A 9,261-nucleotide genomic window follows, 5' to 3' on the forward strand; every position below is an offset into this window, starting at 1 on the left:
AATGAGCTTCAAAACTTGGTGAGGGTTTTTGGTCTTTTTGGAGTTTGTTTTGGATCATGTTCACTCAGAAAGGAGCCTGTTTTTCAGTGCACGTTTCACGTTTGGGCTCTGGAGCCCTGCAGCAGGCAGCACACCCGCTTCACTTGCTCTTGCTCACCGCCGCACATTTGACCAAAAGCTTCCCTTTTTACTAATTTTGGGATGACTGGAATTTTAAAAGTTTTTTGCGCAAACTATATTATGAAACCTATTCTGATTTCTGAAGTGCATGCATGGAACAGGATTCATTAGATTGCAGTGAGTAAGCTAAACATTGACATAGAGTTAGTGAGTTACCCAAATTTACTGGACTACATTTTTAGGGGAAATATGTTTGATATGTAAATTTAATATGTAAATTTAAGTAGCCAATGATGTTATGAACACGAAATGATATGTTACTACAATCAACTGATGAGCTCAAACAAAACAATACTGAAGCTTGAAAAGGCAGAAATTTTTGGCAGGACAAAGCAAATTAAGATGCTGAACGCAAGAGCTAGTCTTACACTCTACACATAGAAGTATACCAAAAGCCCCAAGCGTCGGCGACACGCCGGATCGGCGAGGCCTAAGCGTACCGGACTCGAATGAGGCGAACGTGCGAGCTTTCGGTCATTGATGCGGGGGGCCTGCTGGGGCTTTAGGCCTGCTAGTGGGGTAGGGTGAAACGGGTATCTCAAGGCGGGTCCACGCGTGAGGTTCGTTAGGATGGGTGGGAATGGGTACTAGAGACTAGCGGGTCGGGACGGGTTGGGTCTACTAAAATGTGGGTCGGAATGGGTTGGGTCTACTAAAATGTGGGTCGGGAGGCGGGTTGGAACCAGCATTGTTGACCTCCCACGACGAGGTGCCATGCCATGCGCCCCTGTACGCGAGTAGCTAGCCGAGTCCTTGCGCTCCCGTAAGAAAGGCGACGCTGCCGGTGCCAGCGTCGTCTGCCGTTGCTCCCGCCGCTCTCCTCCAACAACGGTGGCGGATCCAGGTACTCCTCTTCCATCCCTCCACATTACCCCTGCCCTTCTTCTCCTCATCAACTCACACCCTTCTCCTTCTAGCTAGATCTGCAGGGGACGTGTCGAGGAGTCATCAGCCTTCAGCCCTTCACCACTGCCTTGGCCACCGCAGCAGCCTGGGAGTGGTCGCCCTTCCGGCGCGGCTCATAGAGTCACGGGGCACGGTGGCGGTGCGCGTCTCCTGCGGTGCTCAGCTCCCACACAGACTCACAAAGTACACCCCTTCTCCTCCTTCCCTCTCCCTCTCGCATGATTTGGGGGTTTAATTGGTGCAAGCTGCTGTCTCTCAGGGTATAGGATGTGAAGTGGAAGGAAAAAGAACTTTGAAATCTCGCATCTGCGTACGGTTTCCAATCGGATTTGGTGTGATTGACGATGCTTGAATGACCTGAGCTCTTGTCAACTCCTGCTTTTGCTTTTGCTTAGTAGGTCGTTTGTAGGACGATACAAGCAGGCTGAGAATTCACAAGTTAGCAAAGAAAACTACTGAAGTAAAACTACTAAAGTAAGGCACAGCCTTCTTGTTGTTATTCATATATGAAACAAGTCCAAAGTCTAGAAATAATAATGAATGAGTGGTTTGTTACCTTTGCCGCCTCCACCTGGTGAGGATGAAGGTGGTGGCTACATATCATTGTGAATTTTGTATGTTGAAATCATGTGAAATCAGGTGGCCTGTAAGATTATATAGGTCCTCAAAGCAGATTTGTATCAATCTGCATGCGTGTACCTCAAAGCAGTAACCTGTTTGACCCTCCGATCCAACCAAATAGAGCAGCTAATTATTTCTGCTACTGTTAAGCAATTATAAATCATCATTTGCTAGAATCTGCTTAGTTTACATGAATATGTACTTAAATTTTTTATATATCAGCTTACTATATATGCTAATTGCTGAACTCTGAACATCTAATCATTCAGACATTGCCAAAATGCCAAGATTGGTATTATGGTATAGCTGTTAGCTGTTGTTCTCTTAGCACGTAGAACTAAGAAGTGAGAATTGCTCAAGTTTGAATTGGCAGTGCGTTTGCCGAATGCATTGTGTTAGTTCCTCAGCTCTTGTCTCAGTCATATTTTGAAGGTAATTTTTAATTACCTGAGGTTTCCTCAGTTTCTTGTCTCAGTCGTATCTTTGCATCTGCACCCACCTAGCATAATGATCTTTATCTTTGTGCAGCCTAGGAGGATGTTACGGAATTCTAAGAAGCTCAAATGGCTCAATGATCCTTATATTTGTGCAGCCTAGGAGGATGTTACGGAATTCTAAGAAGCTCAAATTGCTCTTAAAGGTACCCAACTAATTTTCAAGGGTGGGTGGGGACGGGTACACCTCCATTAGCAGGCCTATGGGGCTTGAGGATAAGGAGGCCACGGATTGGTCAAGACTTGCGCTAGCAGTGAACAGAAGGGGGCGGCCGTGTCGCCATCGGCGGATCGCCGAGAGGGAGAAGGATGGCTGCCCATCTGAAGGTGGAAGAAGAAGCTTGTTTGTAAACAACCAGGGGTTTTTTAATAATTGCGACCTAAATAAGGAGCTTTAAAAAATGGTTATTCACATAAACCCCCCACTTTGGATTGCGATCAATAGTCGCGATCCAAACTAGGGGGCTTAATGCAAAATAATGGTTCGGTGTTACATAGAACCCCCTACTTTGGATCGCGGTTAACCAAATCAGGGTGTATTTTGCAAAAATTCCAGACCGGCGAGATGGTGGGCGACGATGCGGCGCCGGCCGTCACGATGCATTCAAGCGCCTCGAGCCGTCTGCAAAGCACACTCAGCTGCAGATCCAGAGCCAAGCCGGCAACCTCGGCCAAAGACGCGCTGCTGCGTGCTGCCTCCGGCCCCAAGCCGCCGCCTTCAACTGGCGGAGCCACCTTCGCCTCGCCTGGACGCCGCCATGGACGAAGATGAGAGGAAGACAGGGGTTGGCCATTCGGAAAGAGTATTCGTCCTGCCCTCATCACCATGGACGCTCTCCTTTGATCTTCGATTTATCTGATCTCCGATGGAAGTGGGTAGGTTCAGGCAGGAAAGCAACAAAACCTTCAGGTGGCCGTTTCAGAAACAAAACCTCCAGGTGGGCTGAAGCTTTCAGCATTCAGAGCAATTTCAGATAACATAAGTTCCTCCAAACTCACTGACTCGCATCACAAAAACAACTCCAGAAGAAGGCAGCGATGCTCTTCTCTGTTTGCTCTTTTTTTTTCCAGAAAGCGCTTTGGTACTCTGCATTTGCAAATTGCAATACTGAATATTTGCAACAATGAACTGAACATTTGCAGTTGCAAAAACGAACTGAACGACGCTTTACAATTTATAGTTCACCATCCCGCAGGACCAACGCTCTCACCAGCTCCATCTAACCTGTTTCCACTACCTACCGCAAACAAACCAAAACTCTACTTCCTTGTGCATATATAACGAACAAACATGTTTACCCCTTAAGACAAGGAAACCATCTCGGCTTTAACACAACGCTATAACAGAGCTTCTACAGATCCACCGGGGTTACTAGCAACAAGAGTTGGAATAACATACCACATGCACACATACGTCAATGGATTCAGATGGCCATTACATCTGAACAAACACATGCTGACCACTGCAGACCCTTCTCATCACACAAGGTAAAGTGTCCAATTCTCATACTCCAACAAGATTCACCGGTTCTGAAGAAAGGTTTGCTGGATAGCTTGTTTCAGTGGACATCTTGTTGCGCATCCTCTACAAACCCCAAGCCACCCCTCTAAAACGAGGAAAACATGTTTCAAGTACATCTGCAGTTTTGTATCCTGTTTTGAAAGATCAGCCATAGAAGAATATCTCCATTTTCAAAGGGATTTTACAACTCCGTAGCCTTGCGGCACCCATGCTACTATGCTAGTCATTCATCTGCGAGTCTGGAATTGATGAGACAAAGATTGGCAGTGTATGCCTTGCCTTTGGTAATAAACTCCATGCTCTCCATCAGCAGTCAGGCACTTTGTTTTTCCATCGGATCCTTCCACGCGACACAAGAGTTGCCGCTGATTTCTACACATTTTCTGCGCAATTTTTTTTTAACGAACCAAGACAGTGCGAGTTTCATAGATATAGCAGAAAAATACAAGACTACAACTTAGGAGGCCATAGGTAGGAAAATGAAAAAGAAAAGATAAAAGCAACCTATTTTCTGCGCAATTGATGCATGATTCAAGTAGAGTAGCCAGTGTCCACATGTAAACCAAATTAAGATGCTCGCTGGATCCCCACACCATCAGCCCCCACCGCCGTCGGACGTCGCCGGGAGGAAGCCACCGGATCGGAGGCGCCATCGGCCATCTCAGTGCGGTACGGCGCACAGATCAAAGCAGCACGGCGGAGGATCGACGTACCTGGTTGCGGCGGGCGAATGCGCGCGCTATGGGATATTGACGCAAGGGAGGGTATGGATGGGAGCGAAGAGCTGGTGCTAGCGCTTGAGGGGGAGGGGATAGATGGCTCGAGCCTTGCGCTTGCAGCGGCCAGGGGACGGACGGCCGCGGCGGCTCTGGATCGCGGAGAGGAGTCAGGAGGCGGAAGCCCATACGGTAAAGGAGTGCTTATTTGTAAATACCAAGGGACCTTTTCCAAAAATATCGGATCGCGATTAATCGCGATCCAAATTAGGGGTGTTAATGTAAAATACTCAGCCTGTACGCGATTAATAGTCGCGATCCAAGGGGTGTTATTGAAAAATGTTTGGTCCGATTTCGGGATATCCCTACTCTCCAGGCCGGCGAGGCGGCGGCCGACAAGCCGCGATGCCACCGGCGGCCATCGCGATGCAACCGCCGGATCCATCCGTCGACAGAGCGCACCAAGACACGGCTCCGGAGCGCACCAAGCTCCATGGCGCCGGCATCCTCTACTCCTACCAGATCCTCGTCCAGGGCTTCGCCGTGCAGCTTGAGTCCAACCCCGCCGTCCTCGTCGTCAGCCCCGAGCGCCGCTACGTGCTCTACACCACATCGATCGACTTCGGGGTATGGCCTGAGAGCCGGAGCTTCGACGACGTCGGGCCGGCCAAGTGGCGGGCCACCGCGACGAAGGCCTCAACCTCACCGCGCCGGCGTGCAGCAACAAGCTCATCGGATTCGGCTCGCGCCCCTTCGCAGCGTCGTACTAGTCGTCGGTGAACACGGCGGCGATCTCCGCGGGGCCGTTGTCAGGCACGGGACGCGCACGGCCAGCACGGCGGCGGGGGACGCGGATAGCGGCCGCAACGGCCAGGGGCATGGCGTCGCGCGCGCGCGTACAAGGCGTGCTGGGCCCGGTGGATGCTACAGCGCCGACATCCTGGCGGGCGGCCATGGAGGCCGCGGTGGCGGACGGCGCGTCGTGGCTCACCGCTGTGCCGCTGTGGGCGCGGGCACCACCAACCGCTGGTAATAACACTTTTAAAGACCCTGAACAATTTGATTCCCAAGTAGAAAAGCGAAAGTTGCGTATGTTCTGCTAATTTGGCGAATTTTTTTATAATGATGCTAATTTGGAGATTGTGTCACCCTTGCGATTGCGAGAAGATCGGTTTGCAGGAGCAGGTGCTCTCTGCACGAACCAGCCCACTGACGCTTTTGCGGCCTGTTTAGGCGTCACCTTGAAGCCTTCTGTAGAATTCGGCCTCGGTACTCGGCCCAGCCGCAGGGAGGGACGACGAGAGATCTAAGATCTTGTGCGCGCAGAGGCCGGGTAATCTTTTTGTTTTGTGAGAACAAATTCTATCTGACTTCCTCAAAAAAATGAAACAGACTAGGAATCAATCGATCAGAGAATACTTGGTTGTCCAATTCCTTGCCAGATGATAATCCGTGTTGAAGTGGTGGCCGTGATCGAACAGCGGGGGATTGCCGTGTGAAGCTGTGAAGACCTGTCGGAGAAAGTGAGAACCAGCTACCTCCCGAGTCCCCAGGCAATGCCTTAGCGGTATTTGGATCTTTAGTTCAGACTAAAATTCATATCAGATCGAATATTTGGAGGCTAATTAGGAGAACTAAATATGACTTAATTATAAAACTAATTACACAGATGGAGGCTAATTTACGAGATGAATCTATTAAACCTAATTAATCCATCATTAGCACATGTTTACTGTAGCATCACATTGTCAAATTATGAACTAATTAGGTTTAATAGATTCGTCAAATTAGTCTCCATTTATGCAATTAGTTTTGTAATTAGTCTATATTTAATACTCCTAATTAGTATCTAAACATTCGATGTGTCAGGAATTTTAGGAGCTTCTAAATAAACAAACACCCCCTTATTCACAATTTTCCAGCCCGACCAGTGCGGAAACACATGAAAACGATGTTGCCCCAACAGCACCAAAGACAAGTTTGTCCCGGATCTCGTACCAGGCCTCAACTTTTCTGTTTGGTGCAACAAAGAATTGTTGCTTTACCATCTAGACTACAGAGCAAGAAAATCTTTACCGGCTCCGGATAGCAATAGACATCGATTTCGATTCTACTGAATGGGTACTATTTTTCAACCAGCACTAATCCATCTTCCACACGGGATAGATAGTCATTACTCACGAGTCACGAGTGTCCATTCTACCACTTCTCTGCTATCACATTTTATGTTCTCGAGTAATTTACTATGTCACGAATATGACGACGAACTACTGAAGAAATCTTGCTTTGCTCGGCAATTAGGCTAGGCGGCATCTCGGTCGCTTGGGATTTGATGGAATCCAGACGAAATCCATCCCCTTCCCGGTGGACTCGAGCAACTCGACGCGGACAGCGACAGCAGGCAAATGAACGATCGAACGCATTTCACCTCCCCCGGTCTGCCTCTGCTCAGGTCCGGTGCGGTGCGCAGCCTCACCACATTTCGCGCACGATGACACAGGCAAGCTCGACCCACCGTGGCGGCCTCGTGCCTACTAGGCTACTGCTACCATACGTCCATACCATCCCTCGTCGCAGCCACCGGCGACGCTGACATTTCCACGGAGAAGGGAGAACCATACCATGCAAGGCATCCCTGACCAACCAAATCCGGGGAACAACGGGGAGTGCCCCGGTTTGGTAAAATCCGGGGAAAATCTCCAGCACGTCCGTGCTTTGCCTTTTAGTACTACGCATAGTCAGGGCAGGTGCCAGGTCGCGCCCACTGCCTCCTCACCTTTTCCACGAGATCACCAGCAGCCAGCACGCGCCAAGCAGCAGAGCAGAGAAGGCTGCACGCTGAACTACCGGACGCCGCTGCAAGCCATTTCTGCTCTGAAGTCTGAACCTCTGATCGCGTACCGTGGTTTTCTTTTGCTCTGCAAGCATCGCACCGGGTTGGGCTGCTCGGCCTCCCTTGGTTACGCCCTCTGCAATCACACGTCGCTTTCGACGGGATCACTGGCCGAGTGGCTCCGCTCCTGCAAGGCAAGTACCTTGCGCTCGCGCCCGTTGAATTCGTGCGGTTTGGATGCGTGTGAACGAATTGATTCAGTCTGGAAACTCGCGACTATACCCGAGGCCCGCCCGGGGGAGGCGCCACCGACCGGCCAGATTTGAGAGAAAAAAGGCTGCCCGGGCACCCTGCCGTCAGCAATTTACTTTATGCAGCGCCATCAGCACATTAACAGGGACGAGAAATATGGAGGCTGCTTTTACACTTCAAATCTTGAATCTTCAGTGAAAGGTGTCTGTCCTTGCAACTTCTTGAATATGTGCTGTGCGACGATTTCCTGATTTCTTTTCTCTTGGTGCGGAATTATTTCATGTCGCGTTCGCCCGGCCTAGGGGGTGCCAGTTCCGGTGACAGTGGGCGATCGTTCAGATTTCACTCCCTGGATGCTCCACTCGAGCTCAACAACAACAGCGCGGCGCACGCAAGCCACGAAACCACTGGTGACCCTACTCCAAAGCCACCGCACTGGTTCCACGCATATCTGAAAGAAAAGCCAGGCTTGTGGAGGGGAAAAAAGTGAAGGTTTCGGGGTACAGATCCACTTTAAAATTCCGGTAAAATCAACCATCCGTCGGGGGAAGAAAAATTAGCAGGTCCACGAGAAGGCACTCAAGTCGGAAAAAAGAGAGAAAGATAGGTAGAAAGAAAAAAAACACGTACCTCCATTCTAAGAAAAAGAAATTGGAAGTAGTAACACGTACCGAGGGCAGTGTTATCGTTGTTGAATCATTTGGCTCTCGTCTTGGTACAGCCGGCCCTAGTTGCGGCCTCCCGGCCAAAAGGCCAAAGCCTATCCTGGAAAACAGAAAGCATAGGGCGTGGCGAGATGACGCCTGTGCACGCTCCACCAACAGCGCTTGGTCTGGTAGTGAAGGAAGGAGATCCTCTGAAGAACACAGGCGACGGCCGACGGCCGTCGCTGGGAGGGAAAAATTGCTTGCCCGGCTCACGCTCACGCACGCAAAGGAGCGGAGATGGAAGTAGCCAGTAGTCACTAGTCAGTAGCCCAGAAACGTATCCAAGACAAACTTGAATTAGCCCTGAAAAGAGCCTGCGCCGATCTTGTCAGATTCTGTACCGGATACCGGTACCGGCTCCGGCTAACGCTGCGCGGTGTGGCGGCTGGCGGGCCGGGCCAGCTAACGCTAGATCCGCTCATGTACGTAGCCGTGTGTGGCCGTGCACGTAACCTCTGCGATGGCGTGCCATACTACGTCCCCGGGACAAAGGAGGAGAGCTCCACGTCCAGCGTGACGACGATCGAGGGTGCCATTCGGATGCAGCGGCCTAACCGCTCGTCGGTAGGTGACGTCGCGCACGCGCTTGTCCCATCCCAAGCGAAGCGAGCCCTCCAATTGCCGGAGGATCGGGCGGGCGGGCGCGCCATATCGCATCGGCATGGCACGAGCCGCGCCCGCACCCCCACGTCAAGGCCATCACCGCCGGACCGGGACCGGACCCCCTCGACGGCTCTTCGGGGGCCTCGTGGCTCGTGGGCGTGGCTTGCGCGGCGACGAAACAAAAGCGACCGCGCGCGCGGCCCCGCCAGCTCCTGCCGGCGACGCAGCGTGTTCGCCTGCTGTTTCCTGCCGGATGCCGGTGCAGATCGTCCGGGATGTGATCGTTTCGTGCGCTTACGTGCTGCGATCCCAACGCGGCTGCGCGCCCAAGTCTTGGCCCAATAACTCCCGTCTACCCTGATACCCAGGGGCGAGGGCACGTCGTCGTTGCTACTTGCCACGCGCGCGTGCTTCGTCCGGACTCGTT

The 9,261-nt window shown here is 51.3% G+C and overlaps 1 long non-coding RNA gene across 1 annotated transcript; it reads left to right on the top strand.

Annotated features, from left to right (window-relative positions):
• Positions 1-902: 902 nt before the first annotated feature.
• On the top strand, positions 903-2,769 carry LOC111255933. The gene is made up of 3 exons (XR_002676088.1): positions 903-1,024; positions 1,098-1,269; positions 1,346-2,769. It is a non-coding gene; the product is annotated as an uncharacterized LOC111255933 (long non-coding RNA).
• Positions 2,770-9,261: the final 6,492 nt, after the last annotated feature.

Source organism: Setaria italica, chromosome IX, assembly GCF_000263155.2.
Source record: "Setaria italica strain Yugu1 chromosome IX, Setaria_italica_v2.0, whole genome shotgun sequence".
NCBI classification, from domain to species: domain Eukaryota; kingdom Viridiplantae; phylum Streptophyta; class Magnoliopsida; order Poales; family Poaceae; genus Setaria; species Setaria italica.